This window comes from Octopus bimaculoides, chromosome 4 (assembly GCF_046866305.1).
Source record: "Octopus bimaculoides isolate indiv1 chromosome 4, ASM4686630v1, whole genome shotgun sequence".
Taxonomy (NCBI): domain Eukaryota; kingdom Metazoa; phylum Mollusca; class Cephalopoda; order Octopoda; family Octopodidae; genus Octopus; species Octopus bimaculoides.
In genome coordinates this window covers 89188355-89207882 of record NC_142931.1, presented here as the reverse complement: position 1 = coordinate 89207882, position 19528 = coordinate 89188355, and positions in this window count along the sequence as shown.

Genomic DNA, 19528 nt, shown 5'->3' with positions numbered 1-19528 from the left:
ATATATATACATATATATATATATATATACAGCTTACTTGGAAGAGGATGTGTGGCGTTCGATCATACAATAATATATAAATATATGCATATATCCATGCATATATTACATACCTACATTTATATGTATACAAAGATGCATATATGAGTACAGGACATAAAAAAAACGTTAAACACAATGAGAAACGAAAACATAAAAACGAAAACAGAAAACGGACTTTTTTAGAACAACGAAAAAAATAGAGAAACAAGACATGCAACATAAAGAGTATACTCCTTCGTCAATTGTCCCTGTTCCATCTACTCCGCGTTTTGAAGGCAAGGAAAATATGCGACTTCGTTGGAACAGTCCTTCCCGCAAAGCAAATTAAATAAAATTTGGGATTTTTTGCAGAGGGTGAAAGTGTTACCAAGAACAGGACAGTGAGAACAAGACAGTAAAAACAAGCGTGAGGGCTGTTGAGTCAAGACGATAGAAAAATTATTATATTATTATGAACGCTAGGTAGACATGCCATGAGAGGAGAGAGAAAAAAAACACGTCTTTTCTTTAGGAAGGCAATGGACAGAAAGAGAGATCTCCTTTCGTCAAGTGTCAGCGACGAGAGATTCAAGGAGGAAGAGTGAGAGAGAGAGAGAGACGGGGAACGGTGAATGAGAGAGAAGAATAGAGAAAGGGTGGGAGAGAAAAACAGAAAGGATGAAGAGCAAGAGAGGGAGAGAGATAGACAGAGAAGAGATAGTAGAAGAGTGTGCATTGTAATTATTAAGATAAAACTTACTTGGAAAAGGATGCGTGGCGTTCGATCATATAATAATATAAATCTATATATATAAAAATGAGAATGTGTGTCTGTCTGTCTGTCTGTCTGTGTGTTTCCCTAAAACTCGAGAACTACACAACCAATTTCATTCAAATTTTACACATGTCTTACTTAGGGTTCCGGTTGTGTTTTAGTCAAAAAAATTTTTTAACTTCTTGCATAGTTCGAGCCCACAGCAACATCATATCTCCTCCACTATTTAAGTATTACGTGTTAAAAGTGAAACAAAAACACTCATGTCAAATACTTTCACTTTAAAAATGAAACTATTCCACTAACTGAAACAATCACATTTCGATACTGTAATGACAGATACTTTCACTTTAACGGTGTGTGTATATATATATATATATATATACAGAGAGAGAGAGAGAGAGAGAGAGAAAGAGAGAGAGATGTATATGTATACATATACATGTATATGTACACGTATATGTATAGATATATATATAGATATAGATCTATATGCATACATGTATATGTATACATGTGTAGATGTATATATATAGGTGTACATCTAATATGTACACATATATAAATGCATACAGATGTCTATACATATATACACCCATACACACACACATATATATGCACACAAACACACACATTAGTCATTTGTTTTCTTATCCAAAACTACGTCAAAAGTATTGAATGGATCTTTAAGAAATTTGGAAATTATATTCTATGCATAATGGTCATAACCCCCATGAAAATTCATATATGTTTGATGTTGATGAAATTTTAACCATACAGATTACACACAAATAAAGTAATATTTCTAAAATTTTTTCTTCTTAGAAGTTACAAAGACCCCTTCATGGGGACTTCACACCCACAATTTAGTCATTTTTCCTAAGCAAAGACGAATACAGTTGTACCATTGGTAGCTATAGGGTCACCCGAACATAACAGATGAGCATTATTTGTAATTCAACGGTACAACAGTGTAAGACTATCCTTTCAGATATACTTACATTGTGATTTCTGCAATGTGGTGCATAAATTGTCAAGTAAATGAGATTCATCTTTGCCTCCACTGATTCACTTGCAGAGTGATGAGTAAAATTATTTCGTTGCAGACCTCCTTTGAGTCTTTTTATTACCACTGCGACACATATAGCCCCCAGTTGGTAACATTGATTTCAAGGCCTTCCCAGATGAGTGACTGGTTGTTCTAAGACATTTAGTGATTGTAAATATTTTCTGCCCAGTTACCTATCGGTAGAGTGGTCATTTGCAAACTCCAGAGGCGACACTTTCATTTCCCTTTACTCCAAACGTCACACATTGTTGTTTCTATTGAGTCATGCCCTTCCAATTGCTATAGATCCATAATGCATCTTAAAGCTGTACCTGTCACCTGTATGGTGAGGAATCCTACATTGGGGAGTAGTAACGACTAGGCTACGGTAGCTGACTGATTATCGTGATCATTCGTCTTTTGCTTTCCTGTAGCTTTGCTCTCTTTTACAAACCCAGTGAACATACATATATTTCCTATTTTAAAGAAATTCAAACAATACATATTACACACAAGTTTAAAAGATTCCCAACAATTAAACTTCTCTGGTTGACATTAATACACCCATCACCAATAGGGGCCTTAACTCCCACAATTTTCAGCTCCATGAGCTCCATTTTTCAGGAGCAAAATTCTTTTAAGGTCCATGTAGTGTCTTAGGCCAAAAAATTTTTAACTTCCTGCATAGTTCGAGCCCACAGCAATATCTTATCTCCTCCACTATTTCAGTATTATGTGTCAAAAATGAAACAATAACATCACTCTACTGTAATGTCAGATACTTTCACTCTAACACTGAAACTATTCCACTATTTCAGTATTACCTGTCAAAAGTGAAACAATAACATGTCGCTACTGTAATTTCAAATATTTTCACTTTAATATTTTCAATTTCATACTGAAACTATTAAAGGGAGACTATACTCTCACATATATACAGGCATACTATAAGACCCAAGTAAAAACATTCCCAACAATTCAACTTCTCTGGTTGACATTAACACCCCCGCCCCCAATAGGGGCCTTCATTCCCACATTTTAGAGCTCCATGAGCTCCATTTTGCAGGAGCAAAATCTTTTTTACAGGTTCCAGAAGACTGAAATTTTGGAATATGCGCATAAAGATCAATAGTATGGGATACATGTCTCATGATTAGAATTTTTTTAGGGTGTGTAAAGAGGGAAAGAACCCTCATGTGCATTTTTGATGAAATTCGAATCATATGTATTCCAGTTCCTTACAGAAAATATAACAGAAAAGTCTCATTTTTCAATTGCATGTAACACGGGCAACGCCGGGTATCTCTGCTAGTAATATATAAATATATGCATATATCCATACATATATGTACATACCTACATCTATATGTATACATACATGCATATATGGGTACAGGACATCAAAAAAACGTTGTATATATATATATATATACATACATACATACACACACACACACACACACACACACACACACACACACACACACACACACACACACACACATATATATAAATATATATATATATATATATATATATATATAGACGGTTTAGATATAGATTCAAGGTTGAATATGGTACTTATGCGTAGGCACCCGAATGTCGTATCCCAAAAAGGATAGGTGATCAAAATAAAAAAATAAGCACCACGGATTTCAAAGGTGATTGCAGTACGCACGTTTCATGCTACTTCAATTTATTTAAGTAATGCGAGCATTACATTAAATGCAATATGAAGAGCAATCTTCAGTTGCACGAAAATGCAGAAAATTACTGTAGAAAAGACATATTATAAATGTGGCAACATTCCAAATCCAAGTGGGAGAGAGAATACATTAAAAAAATCCAAATGTGAGGAAGAATATATAAATCCATCTTGACATAGCCGAGTCTATCAGGCTAGTAATTGATTCTAGACAAAAGTTTTAACTGTCTCAGATTTTATTGTTTCTTATCTAGTGGTGATAGCATAAGGGACAATTACTTCTAAAGAGAGGGAAGGTGTAAGCAGTATGCATGGACAAGGCTATAAAATGTATTAGAATATAAAGGTTTCACTGGTCAGAGTAGTATCAGGTCATTTTACTACTATCAAAATGTTGAGGAATTAATGTTGAGGAATTACAACCCTAGGTATATGGGTCAAATAGGTTTTTTTCTTTTAGTCTGAATAGAGTAACAGTATAGTGGTACAGGCAACAACAGAACTCTAACCAATATTTTCACAATAAGAGGTATGTTAATAAAATAAATAAAATGAGATGTAATTATTTTCCACAAAAATCATGAAATAATGTCAGTATTGAATTCAGGGGATCTGGATAGGGTGTAAAGTTTAAGGATATTAAGTATATTGGGTTCATGAAAACTATTTTGAATTATCTTAAAAAAAGATAATTCAAAATAGTTTTATTTAAGATAATTTTTTAAAGATAATTCAAAATAGTTTTCATGAACCCAATATACTTAATATCCTTAAACTTTACACCCTATCCAGATCCCCTGAATTCAATACTGACATTATTTCATGATTTTTGTGGAAAATAATTACATCTCATTTTATTTATTTTATTAACATACCTCTTATTGTGAAAATATTGGTTAGAGTTCTGTTGTTGCCTGTACCACTATACTGTTACTCTATTCAGACTAAAAGAAAAAAACCTATTTGACCCATATACCTAGGGTTGTAATTCCTCAACATTAATTCCTCAACATTTTGATAGTAGTAAAATGACCTGATACTACTCTGACCAGTGAAACCTTTATATTCTAATACATTTTATAGCCTTGTCCATGCATACTGCTTACACCTTCCCTCTCTTTAGAAGTAATTGTCCCTTATGCTATCACCACTAGATAAGAAACAATAAAATCTGAGACAGTTAAAACTTTTGTCTAGAATCAATTACTAGCCTGATAGACTCGGCTATGTCAAGATGGATTTATGTATTCTTCCTCACATTTGGATTTTTTTTAATGTATTCTCTCTCCCACTTGGATTTGGAATGTTGCCACATTTATAATATGTCTTTTCTACAGTAATTTTCTGCATTTTCGTGCAACTGAAGATTGCTCTTCATATTGCATTTAATGTAATGCTCGCATTACTTAAATAAATTGGAGTAGCATGAAACGTGCGTACTGCAATCACCTTTGAAATCCGTGCTGCTTATTTTTTTATATATATATATATATATATATATATGTGTGTGTGTGTGTGTGTGTGTGTGTGTGTATGTATGTATGTATGTATGTATGTATGTATGTATTATTATATTGTTTCAGTTATTGCACAGCGGGTATCTGGGGCACCGTTTTGAATTGTTTTAGTCGAACGTATCGACTCCAGTACTTAGTTTTTGAAGTCTATTATTTATTCTACCGGTAACTTTTGCTGAACCGCTAAGTTGCAGGATCATAGACAAACCAGCAGCAGTTGTCAAGCGGCAAGGCTGATAAGCATAAACAAATATATACATATATAGACATACATACAAACATATACGTGTGTAATATATACATATATATATATATATATATATATATATATATATATATATATATATATATATATATATATATAAAAATATGTAAGGAGCAAAAATACTGGAGATTCAGTAAACAGCACGTGGTAAAATTATGAGTTGAAAATATGTAAAGAAAGAAGAAGAAAAATGCCTTCGTTTCACCTCCAGATCCATTAAAGAAACTGTTATCATCAACTGACCAAGATTTCAAGCACTTCCAAAATAAAATTATACAATACAATGCTGCACAACAAATTACATCATTTGGAGCCACAAGAGATTTAACTGAGCCAGGATTCATGCAAACTTTCAAGATCCAAGTTCAGATTTATCATCGGATTGGCTATCTACTACCTGTGTCAAATGAATCACCAAAATTGGCCTTTCATTGTTTATGATCTGTAACTATTTTTTGTTACGAAATAAGCTACACAAAATGTGTTTTTGAATTTCGTGTATTTACTTTATGTACATATATGAGTTGAAACATTTCTTTTAAGATTTCACTTAACGTCTATGTTCTATGCTGGCTTGGGTTGGAAAGTTATTAATGTAGAAAGTTGGTATTTCAGCTTCTAGCAGTTGAGGCCTGCGTAATCTAGAGGGCGTTTTGAAATTTCATTATTGTCTTTAACCTGGGCAACGCCGGGTATTTCTGCTAGTGTGTGTGTGTGTGTGTGTGTGTGTGTGTGTGTGTGTGTGTGTGTGTGTATGCATACACGCACGCACACACACACATAAAACAAAGTTATTTTATTCCACGCGGGTAGAAATATAGGAAAAATAGAAGTTGAACATGCACTGAGAATAGTTAAAATATTTTTTAAATATATTTAAAGCTTTAACCGATTTCAAACTTTACACTGATTTTCAAAAGGTTCAAATAGAAAGGCGTGGCTTATGTCGCAGCTGTCTTGCTTTTGACTAATGTTTGAAGCTTGCCCTATTTTTATAGGGAGTTCATGAAATTCCAGACAGAATTGAAAAGAGTTTCATCACTGAAGAATAAAAGTTTATCCTCGAAAACCAATTTTTTTTATTTCCATGAATATTTACAAATATCTGGGACTGCGATGGAAACAAATGTTGCTCTGACTTACGCCAATCTAGTCATGGCATACATGACAGTCCAGATATATGGACAATCTAAATTAATATATGGCTTGAACTTCCACAAATATCTACTAGAAAACTGGAAACGTTACTTAGATGACTGCCTAATCCTATGGACGCACACTTTTGAACAACTTATAGATTTCAAAAATCTAATCAACAGCATAAACAATATTATTAACTTTACCAGGGAATGCAGGAAAACTCGACTACCATTGCTGGATATATTAATCATCAAAAGAGATAAAAACATTGAAACAAATATTCACTACAAACAAACAGATCCTAAACAATACTTACTATTCTCCTCATGCCAATCCAAACACACGAAGAATAATATCCCCTTTAATCTAGTAGGAAGAATCTGCACAATTGTCTCAAACTCTGAAACTCGCAATAAAATACTCCAAAAACTAGAATACGTACTACTTAAAAGACAATATCATCCATTAATGTTAACAGACAACGGAATAGAACGTACCAAAGCAATAAATATCGAAGAACTACGAAAAACTCTACCCTTTATTACAACACGCAACCCAAGAAACACAAAGGTTTGCAATATTATCCACCAGAACATCCTACTACTAAAACAAAGCCCAAGAATGAAACAAGCATTCGAAATACACAAAATAATCAAAAGTAAAAGTCAATCAAAGTCCTTCAAAAATTCCTCACAAGTGCTAAATTATCTTCCACAATTAAGAACTGTGGCCGCCCTAACTGCGGGACCTGCATTAACCTTTATTAAAGACACAACATACAAATTCAAATCAAAATAGATTTTTACCGTAAAAAATCGCTTTACATGTTCTTCAAGGAATTTAATATACGCTATCAAAAGTCAAGGATGTAATGAAGATTACATAGGTTAAACAAAGATTACTCAAAGTAACAGACTGACCATTCACCAACAATAAATACGAGACCCCAGTACTAGACAGATTTTACTGAGTGGACACATTGACATATGTGCAAAAAATAAGTTCCTCAAATTCCAAGTCTTCCCACTCTACCTTTGTTCATTGAATACCACAGATTAAGCACGGACAAAGAAAATACTTTCACACAAAAGTACAAGCCAAGACTTAACAAACTTTAACAGGGTACATATACAAATAACTATTCACTCAAAACTTATTCTGCCACCTATCATGAGGAAGCTACACAGCTAACAACCTAAACTTTAGCCACTGGACTATATGCAAACGATTCCTCCCACCAAACAGATTAAATTTGGAGTGCCTTGGTTATAACTAAATATGTTCACTCAACCGTGTCGGCCTTCTTTTTAGGCGCAAAATATACTGTCACGTGACACTAACGCACGGCCGTAGCGAGAAACGTACAAAAGGTTATAAGTTTAATCATGTGTTCATTCTCTTTAAACACTTGACAAAAAACATTCGAGCATTGATTGTTTGGACATGTTCAGTCAACCGTGTCAGCCTTAACTTCCGACACCAAAGGTCTATTACGTTTATATTTTATTGTGGTTTTTCACTTGGACATCCCAGCAGTACTCCTTATTATGAGTGGTTATTACCTTTACCATATTGTGGGTTCTTATTTCTTTGGCATCGGATTTATCCTTCGTACGGATCTCATTATACAATGCCTTAGCCAAAAGATCATGTCGCATCGACAGATAATACTGCGATAATATTTTCGGACAACTGCTTATGATGTGGATATCTTCGTTATCAACTCCCCAAAGTCTGCATCGGTTATCATATTTTGGTATTCTGCCTGCGTCTCAGTCCCTTTTGTGCGTCAGGTTGATATTTCCTGCTCCTGGATTGCAAACGCATACCCTTCAAAGTGGGACTTAACAATCCGGTTGTCGGTCCAAGATAGACTGCTTTGATTATCAATGTTAGTATCATCCTGGAGCTTTCAACTAACATATGTATGATCTGCTGATATATGCTCATTCTTTCATCTGATGATAGGTTGCGGTAGATTCGTGCGACTTCTTTGGGCATGTACTCAAGTTTATCAGATAAGGAATGCTGCTCAGGGAGCTACTTTCCAAGTCTCATGATGTTATCTGTCTTGTATATGCAAACTTGGTCAAGGGATATGCTTCGATACTTGGTGGTTAATAGATGTTTCGGAAGAGATATGATATAACACTCAAAGGCAGTCTGTCTCCCTTGTTTTCGTTCTAGGTTGATGTGGAAATTGTGTGCTGGTTAGATCAGTAGCTTGGATCTCATCAAGCATCCAATCAAGTAGCCCAAATGTTGGTGTGAGTACTAGTACTGAAAGCACATTGTTGGCTACTGTTTTATTGAATGCAAAGAATTATGAGATCCATACTTTCTTTATTTGGCTGTAATACTCTATAGTGTCACGTGTTTTGTTACGGGTACCATCGTAAGATATGTTTCCATCACTAGCGTAGCTAGAGTGTGTGCTGCTCGAGGAGGCCCTTCTGTTTGCTGCCCCCGGACCCCACAACAACACATATTACCTACGGCAGACACATAAGTGCCATCCAGGGCGGACCTCCCCAACCCAGCTACGCTAGTGGTTTTCATTTAACCCTAATTACCTGTAACATTCCTCCTCAAATAAAGGGGAAACAGTTAAGTTATTGATAGAGATGCTGTTAGTCTGGTTTACAGTTTTACCTCTTTTTACAACTATATAACAACATTTATCAGGACCAAACTCTAACCCTATATCCTTTGGGAATGTTGAAACCAGGTCAAAGCTCTTTTTCATCTCATGAATATTCTTGGCATACAGTTTCAAGTCATCCACAAAGAAGCAGTGTGTAATTTTGGTATTTTTGTTACCTTCTGAACCAGCCAGATACCAATCAAACTTCCTTAACATGAATGACAAGTGATTTACAGAAAGTGAAAGTAGAAACAGCATCACAGAGAGGCTGTCCTCTTGGAATATACCTCTGCGATATTATATTTTATTGGTGATAATACAATCACGCCTTGTATTTAACTTCAAGGCTGTGGCCAACGATGAAATCAAGTCAGCTATGACTTTGACTATGCTCACTGGAACTTTAACCAGTCGAAGGGCTTCTAGCATCCATGACTGGGGAACAGAATCAAAGGCTTTCTTGTTGTCCAGCCATATTGAAACTAGGTTCCTCCTATGCACCCACTCCTCTGACGTTACAGTTTTGTTTATCAACAATTGTTCGGTACATTCCCAGACTCCCTTCTTCCCAGCTGCTTGTTCTGCTGTGATGATATTTTTATTTTCACAATGGTCTTGGAGAAAGAGATCTAAAGATGCTGTATATATTTTATACATTAAGTTCTGGCATTAAGTTCGGTAGTTTTTTGTCATATGGGTGGTTCTGCTTTTGGAGATCAGTTTTGTCCCTGCTAGAGCTAACCAGTCTGGTATGCTACTATTCCCTTTGAGAGTTTGCTGATATAGGTTGATAAGATATGGTCGATAGAAGATTAGCTTCTTGTACCAGTATCCAATAATCAAATCTCTTTCAGATGCTTTTCCATCTTGAAGTTTCTGGATTACAGCCACAAGGGTATTTTTCTGTATGGTTTGGGTGGAATGTAAGGACAGTAATTGCTTCGAATTTCTTCCAGCCACAGAGTATCTCAGTTAAATTCCATCTCTTTGCTCCAGATTTTCCTCCAGCAGGAGCTTCTGTGATATTTACTGCTTCTCCTCTCATGTCTCTGTACACTGATGCCTGGAACCGGTTAAATTTTTTGTTTATTGTTTTTCTTTCGGTTATTCTTCTCTGATGTCAATGTTTCTCACTGACAGCTTTTAGCTGAAGCTTATCAGTTTCTGCAAGCTGACTGCTCAATATTCAGGGTACGTCGCCTGATCTAAATGTTCACTGATCCGAGTTACTGAACCTGTGAGGTTTTGATTCTAAGCCTTGCTACAATTATGTGGAGGGCAGCGCTCTAATAATGGAGGTGACAGTGAGTTGCGACCTTCTTGCCAGGTTCTATATCAGTTTTTATTGATTCAAAATAGAATTCCTCCAAGAAATACAAAAAAAAACCCCCAAAAAACATGTGTTCTGTGCATTTCCTAAAATTCGAATAATGTCGTTTGACCCACTGTAATGTGAAGCTCCATAAAAAAAAAGAGTACTTCATCATTGTGAGTCGCCGGTAACTCCCATACTATATTAAGAATATAGTATGGAGAATCACTGCTGACTCCTATGATAGGCAAAGGGTTAATGTAAAGAATTTAAGAACTAGCCAAAGATAATTATGCTGTGAGGAAAAGGTATATTAGTCATTGACTAATATTGTTTTAATTACATTGGCTAGTAAGGGGGCCGACTTTTTTTATGTGGATGGTTATCTTTAAACGTGTATTTTTGTGCTAACCAATACAGATTCTTGCATATTTTCTTGGGAATTCTTTCTTCACTGTATTGGTAAAAAGGGTGGAGTTGTTTTACTAACAGAGTCATCATAAAATTCAAACATGTCTGAAATCGATTCCCGCAACTACCAAAAAAATTCTTTCAACTGTCGCACATGGACTAAAATTTTTCAAGGAGGGGAAGTCAGTTTCATCGATTCCAATGCTCGACTGGTACTTATTTTACCAAACCTGAAAGGATGAAAAGCAGAGTATTTAAACTCAGAACGTGAAGCCGAAAAAGATTTCACTATGCGTTTTGTCCGGCGTGCTAGCAAGGTTTCCTTATTTCTAGTTAGCCTTTTGATATTTGTTGCATTAAATATATCAACATTTGTTTAACTAGGTGATTAGAAGACTGTTTTGTACCACAAATCGGATATATTTCTCATTTGATTATCGGAGATATTCCAGTTACAAAATTATCTTTCATATTTTATCTTTTACTTGTTTCAGTCATTATACTGCGGTCTTACTGGGGTACTGCCTTGAAGAGTTTTTAGTTGAATGAACCCATTATTTATCATTTTTTTAAAGCCTGGTATTTACAGGCTAAGTTACAGGAACGTAAGCACACTAACATCGGTTGTCAAGCGATGGTGGGTGACAAACACAGACACGCGCGTATCGATATATATATATATATATATATACATACATACATATATATATATATATATATATATATATATATATATATATATATATATATATATATATATATATATATATATATACATATATATATATATGTATATATATATATATATATATATATATATATATATATATATATATATATATATATATATATATATATATATATATATATATATATATGTATGTATGTATGTATGTATGTATGTATGTATATATATATATTATAAAGTAAGAGCAAGAAAAATTGCATCAAAAAATCACGTAAGATATGCGGCCAAAATGTAATTAATAGATAAATATATAAAGTATGATTATTTAAAAGGTTTGAGATATCTTACGATCGTTTCATGAATGCATTACCCTTCAAAATGAAATACAATCGTAAGATATCTCTGACCTTTTAAATAATTATAGTTTATATATTTATCTATTAATACTATATTATTTATATTATGGACGTATATCTTATGTGATTTTTTATGTAATTGTTCCTGCTCTGACATTATAATATATAATCAGTCTTATTAAATCTCTAAATACCTTCAAGGTTTTAGACATTTCCCTACCAAGAGCACTTATTCGAAATTCAGTATACTGTTTTCTCATTGAATATATTTGATTAACTATATCTATCTATCTATCTATATATATATATATATATATACTAGCAGAAACACCCGGCGTTGCCCGGGTTAAAGAGAATAATGAAATCTAAAAACGCCGTCTAGACTACGCAACCCTCAACTGTTAGTAGCTACGATACCATATTTCTACATTAATAACTCTCCAATCCATGCCAGCATGGAACATAGATATTAAGTGGAATGCTAGAAGAAAGTTTTCAACTCATATGTATATAAAGTAAATACACGTAATTCAGAAACACGTTTTTGTGTATCTTATTTCGTAACCAAACAAACAGGTACAGATTATAAATAATGAAAGGCCAATTTTGGTGATTCATTTCACAGAGGTAGTAGAGAGACAATGCGATGATAAATCTGAGGTTAGATCTTGAAAGTTTGGATGAATGCTGCCTCAGTTAAATCTCTTGTGGTTCCAAATGATGTCATCTGTAGTACAGCGTCGTATTGTCTAATTTTGTTTTGCAAATGTTAGGAATCTTGGTCAGTTGATGATAACAGTTTCTTCAATATCTCTGAAGGTTGGGGATTGTGGAATTGTTGGGAATGTTTTTAACTTTGGTGTTATATGTATTGCTTGAATTTCTTTGACATATGAAATATATGTATTTTCACTGGGTTTGTAAAAGAGAGTTGTGTAGCTCTCGAGTTTTAGGGATTCACACAGACACACAGACAGACAGACACACAGACACACATTCTCATCTTTATATATAGAGATATATATATACACACACACACGCACCCAAACACACGTATATATATGTATATCAATATAAATATATGAAAGTCAATGAAGTTTCGTAAAAGAAGGTGATCATGTACATATTTTCTTGCTGTTGTGATTATAACACCTCGTTGTAAACAATGTTCCTTGTTTTCCCTTGTGGAGCATATGCAAATAGGTTTATTTTTTTGCTGCCCACCCTTGAGCAGCCAACATACAGTTGTCCATGTGAGAAGCGGGGATCTTCCAAGAGAAGACCAGCTACAGACAGTGCTCATCTGTTATGTTCGGGTTAAAATTTCATCAACATCAAAAATATATGAATTTTCATGGGAGTTATGGCCGTTATGCGTAGAATATAATTTCCAAATTGCAGACAAAATTTACAATCGATAAATGTCTTAAAATAACCAGTCTCTCATCTGGGAAGGCCTTGAAATCAATGTTACCAACTGGGGACTATGTGTGTCGCAGTGATAATAAAAAGACTCAAAGGAGGTCTGCAACGAAATAATTTTACTCAATACTTTGCAAGTAAATCAGTGGAGGCAAAGATGCGTCTCAATTTACTTGACAATTTATGCACCACATTGCAGAAATCACAATGTAAGTATATCTGAAAGGGTAGTCTTACACTGTTGTACCGTTGAATTACAAATAATGCTCATCTGTTATGTTCGGGTTAAGATTTCATCAACATCAAAAATATATGAATTTTCATGGGAGTTATGGCCGTTATGCATAGAATGTAATTTCCAAATTTCATAAAGATCCATTCAGTACTTTTGACGTAGTTTTGGATAAGAAAACAAATGACTAATGTGTGTGTTTGTGTCCATGTGTATGTGTGTGATGAGTGTATATATGTATATATATCTGTATGTATGTATATATATATATGTATATATGTGTACATATTACATGTACATCTATATATATATACATCTACACATATGTATACATATACATGTATGCATATATATCTATACATATACGTGTACATATACATCTATATATATATACATATACATCTCTCTCTATCTTTCTCTCTCTCTCTGAAAGTATCTGTCATTACAGTATCGAAATGTGATTGTTTCAGTTAGTGGAATAGTTTCATTTTTAAAATGAAAGTATTTGACATGAGTGTTTTTGTTTCACTTTTGACACGTAATACTTAAATAGTGGAGGAGATATTATGTTGCCGTGGGCTCGAACTCTGCAAGAAGTTAAAAAAATTTTTTGATTAAAACACAACTGGAACCCTAAGTAAGGCATGTGTAAAATTTGAATGAAATTGGTTGCGTAGTTCTCGAGTTTTAGGGATACACACACACACACACACACACAGACACACATTCTCATTTTTATATATATATATATATATATATATATATATATATATATATATATATATATATATATATATATATATATAGGTGAGAAAGTTGGAATGTGAAAGCACGTGGTTGGATGTATAAAAGATAAAAAAAGAGTGAAAAAACTACAGAAGGCTTGTGTTATATGGTTAAAGTATATTTTTAATTCGTTATGTTAGAAAGATGTTATAAAGTTTTGAGTATAGAAACGTTGTTTTTTTGGAGAAATAACCGATTTCGTATTTTCTTTTCAAATTTCTCTACCTGTATCGTAACATGTCTTCGCTTTGGTGTAAAATATGGAGTTCTAGATAGGGGAAGGTAATCAGGGATTTTTTCCGGTATAAGGGAGATAATCAAAAATGTTGGGGATGACAGGGTTTGATTAATTTAACATGATTTGGTTTAGAAGGAATAGAATGTTACAAGTGGTTAGGTTTTGCTTTAAATTTTTTTCAATGAGGTGAGTTTCCTTATTTAAAAATGTTAGAAATGGTTAAGTTTTGGCTTATATTTTTCAATGAAGAAGGTTTCCTTATTTAATCTAATTTGTGTTGGTGTTCCAATGGCACATTGATAGAATGGAAGGATTATAAATTGTGGTAGCGTTTGTTTTGCGCATTTCTCAATATGTTCACTAAAGGGTATCATTCTGTATTCTGGGAATGCAACCTACTGTCGATGCAGAGTGCATCTGCGTCTGGGCGATAATCCTGTGGACCCTATGTAGTTTTGGTGGCAGCCCGAGCATCTTATGATATAAATTAGGTTTTCTGAAGCGCAAGAAAAGTCAGGGAAAAAACCGTGTAGGCGCAGTTACCTCCCTTGACAGCGACTGTTTAAACAAGCTCGCAATTAGATTGCGCAAGAACGGTTAGGTGCCGACACGAAGCCTTGAGACTTCCTTTTTCGCGACGAGACACCAGACTGTGAAGACATGACTTAGTTGGTTCTCGTACGACACACGCTAGCTAGCAGACATGAGGTAGTACACAGAAGATAAACATGGCCTCCATTCATCAAACTCTTTCCTTTATTGTTCAATTGTATATGTTTGAGACCTCAAGTAAAGGTATTTAAAGTTACAGCCTCGTTCTATGAATTCATTGTACCGTGTTCCTTTATCAAATGACATTACAGCCTTTTGATGGACCCACAACCTGAGAACACCACCATCTAAAATGGTGACCCGACGTGGAACACCGACCCGACTTAGAAATGCGTTCTTAAAAGATCTACAACGGGAACGGAAAATCATTTTTTGCTCGTGTTGTAACTGAATTTACAACTTGGACTTTCGAAGACACAGCTTCCCATGGAAATTTTCTTCTGGCATGCAAAAGGAAGAAAATTTTATCCGGAATTCACATGGATAACGAATTTTCTTATGTGCCAGGTATGAGTTTCTCTCTCTCAACCCTACCCAGATTATCCATGTGTCGGCCATTGTTTTGTTCTTCATCTGTTGGCAAGGACTTCTCCCATTTCACTGCTACTGAAAAAATTCTTAGTTCGATGCTCGTCATGTCTTCTTTCAGTTAGGGTGTTTTGACTGCTATTTCTAACAGCGTTTCTTTCAACCAGCTTGTTCTTCGTGGCGTTCCGTTTCCTATTATCGTCAAGATGAGTCTTTTTCCTTTGCCTCAATGCACTTCTTCGTCCTCCTCTCGAGCTTGTACTTCTGCTCCGGACGACACGCATTCCTCCGAAATCTTGCGGGCCATTGGAGAACTAACCCATCAGGTTACCTCCCTTGACAGCGGCTGTTTAAACAAGCTCGCAATTAGGTGGCACAAGAGCGGTTAGGTGCTGATACAAAGCCTTGGGACTTCCTCTTTCGCGACGAGACACCAGACTTTGAAGACATGACCTAGTTGGCTCTCGTACGACACAACGCCAGCTAGAAGACATCAAACTCTTTCCTTTATTGTTCAATTGTATATGTTTGAGACCTCGAATAAAGGTATTTAAAGTTACAGCCTCGTTCCATGAATTCATTATATCGTGTTCCTTTATCAAATGATATTACAGCCTTCTGAACAGAGTCACCATTAGATGGCTCCATAACCTGAGAACACCACCATCTAAAACCAAAAGCAGGTCCGGTTCATGTCCTTTACCTCCGCCTATATATATACTATTTTAGGTTAGGTTCGGTTTGGTTAAAATTCTTAATTCGATCGGCGACTCGAAGCAAAGAAAAAAGAAATAGTCACAGTTTAACAGTCACCACCAAGTCAGAAGTCATGATGTACATAGTTAATATTCCTAAAGAATATAGAAAAAATTTCTTTATTATGTATTTGTGGTAAAAATACCATAGACGTACATTATTTACATTTGACGGCTGTTGTTAACACAACGTTTCAACTGATATACCCTCCAGCCTTCATCAGGTGTCTTGGGGAAATTTCGAACCTGGGTTCTCATTCCTAAGGTATTTTTCGATGTTGTTGTTGTTGTTAGGTCACTGAATGGATTCGAACTCGAAATCTTTTGGTTTAGTAGCCCGCGCTCTTAACCAGTACGCCATATGCCCATGTGCATATAATATCATAGACGTGTCTCAAAATATCCGATTTTACATATTGCATAAGAAAAACATGAAAAACATTATTTATCAATACGTATGATACATACTATTTACAAAAACCTACCTTACACCGTCTTGTATCGGAATGTGTGGAGGCGCAATGGCCCAGTTGTTAGGGCAGCGGACTCGCAGTCGTGGGATCGCAGTTTCGATTCTCAGACAGGGTATTGTGAGTGCTTATTGAGCAAAAACACCTAAAGCTCCACGAGGTTCAGGCAGGGGATGGTGGCGAACCCTGCTGTACTCTTTTACCACGACTTTCACTCTTAGCTTCTTGTTTTTGTTGTACCTGTATTTCAAAGGACCAGCCATGTCACACACTGTGTCATACTGAATGTCCCCGAGATTTACGTTCGGTACACGAGTCTGTGGGGTGCTCAGCCACTTACACGTTAATTTCATGAGCAAGCTGTTCCATTGATCGGATCAACTGGAACACTTGTCGTCGCAACCGACGGAGTGCCGCCATGGGAGTGTAATTTATTACTGTTAGTAACAGATTCAATGCAGCTCAAATACTGTCTGATTCCGATCAAGCCATCTAAGTATTGCATTGCAGAAACAGACGTGTTCATAACATAAAACAAACTTAACAAAAACCCTGGTTATGTTAGAAACCGTTTTCAGATCTCTGGGTTCAAGTCCTTCACGAGTATGGCTTGCATTGGAAATATAGAAATGTTTCTGACGTCGTGAAACAAACATAACAAAGACAAAACTTACATTGCATAACGTTCTCCGGCCATCAAGTTTCTCACGAGTCATGACCCACTGATTTTAATGAGAGAGAGAGGGGGGGAGAGAGAGAGAGAGAGGGGGGGAGAGAGAGAGAGAGAGAGATCAATATACATTTTTTAAAAAATTTTCCCATACAGAAGTAGATTTTCAAATTATTGTGCATTTCCAGTAGCTTTTTTTTTAATAATATCGGGAATTATCGCATACCGTACTATTTCAATACAATCTATTCTGGCTTGGAGCCAGCCTACAACAATGAAAAGTGCCGCCTGGGGTGGACCGCCCTTATCCCCACCCCAAGCTACGCTCATGGACTATGCACAGAGCAATGCTGGAGAGTAGAGACCAACTTCCGAGAACGCCTTCAGAAAAGCATCAATGAAACCGGACATCACATGATGGACGCTGTTTGCCACACTTGATTTTGACAAATGCTAATTTCAATACGAACACATTGATGTCAATAGAAATTGTTTGCAGCTAAAGATTTTGTGATGTTTTCAAAACGTCCATCTTCTGCTCAAGGACACAATGCATGGCCAGGAACTGAACTCACAACCTTACAATCGTGAATTGACTACCCTAACACACACACGGGGTTGTAGACTGGCAGAATTGTAAAAGCGTCAAGTAAAATACATTAAGGGATTTATTCTGATTCTGTAGTTTCTCAGTTCAAATCCCACCAGGGTCATTTTTGCCTTTCATCCTTCTGAGATTGGTAAAAGTACCAGTCAGGTACCAGGGTTGATGTAATCTACTAAAATCCTCTTCTCAAAGTTATTTATAAATTAGATGTTGTGATGAATGTGGTGGCAGTGGTGATAAGTCAATGTATGTATGCGTATTCGCTTTCATGTACTCATGGTGTGTGTGAGTGTGTGCTGTGATGATGGTGAGCGTCTGTGCATGTGTATGAGACTTTTATGCCTTTTCTAATTGTTCTGTTAACTGCACTAGATTTAATTTATTGTGACAGATAATAGCCAATAAGTATGTATGTATGGGTGCCATCGCCACTATCTCGCCTTTATTATTATTTTTCTTTTATTTCTATCATGGTATCCAATTTCCTTTGTGGTATCCCATTGTTTTATGTCTAGCAGGTTGGCTGGCTATGTTTGTGTGAGTATGAAATCTGATTTAATATATTATTTTAGATTGCATATGTATTCTTAATCTATTCATCTCATTGATAGTTATTATATATATAAAATCATCATCATTATCATTTTAATTTCTACTTTTCCATGCTTGCATGGGTTGGGCAGATTTTCTATAGCTGGATGCCCTTTCTATCACCAACCCTCATATTTTCCTATGGCCAGACATGTTTTTGTAGAATATTGGAAATGAATTATACTGCTTGAATGACAGTAACACTCATTTACAGCTATCACACTAGGTCAAGACAAGGAGACAAATACACATATATGTATGTATGTACCAAATCCACTTACAAGATTTTGGTCAGCCCTGAGCTATAGTAGAAGACGCTTGTCCAAGGTGCTACACAGTGGAACTGAACTAGAAACTATGTGGTTGGAAAGTATATACATATAACTATGTATATTTGGTGGTAGTTATCACATTGATATTTATACACCATCTCATTCAGAAATATCTTTCATATTCAAAAAGTTGCAGCTTCCTTTAAAACTCAGCTTTGCTATGTCCAAAAGTAAATTGCAGTGTTTACTAATTGTTTCTGCCTTACTAACAGTTTAGGTCAACCTTAATCAAGCTATGAATATCTCAATTTCTTGTATATTCAGGTATCCAATATATCAATATACTCTTCCTTTTTAAGACAGCAGTGACTATTTCTGGAAGATGCAGCAATCAGATAGAAGCCCTTTAGCAGGTCCAGTATTTCTGCATTATTTGTAACTGGTAAGGGCGGCAAGCTGACAG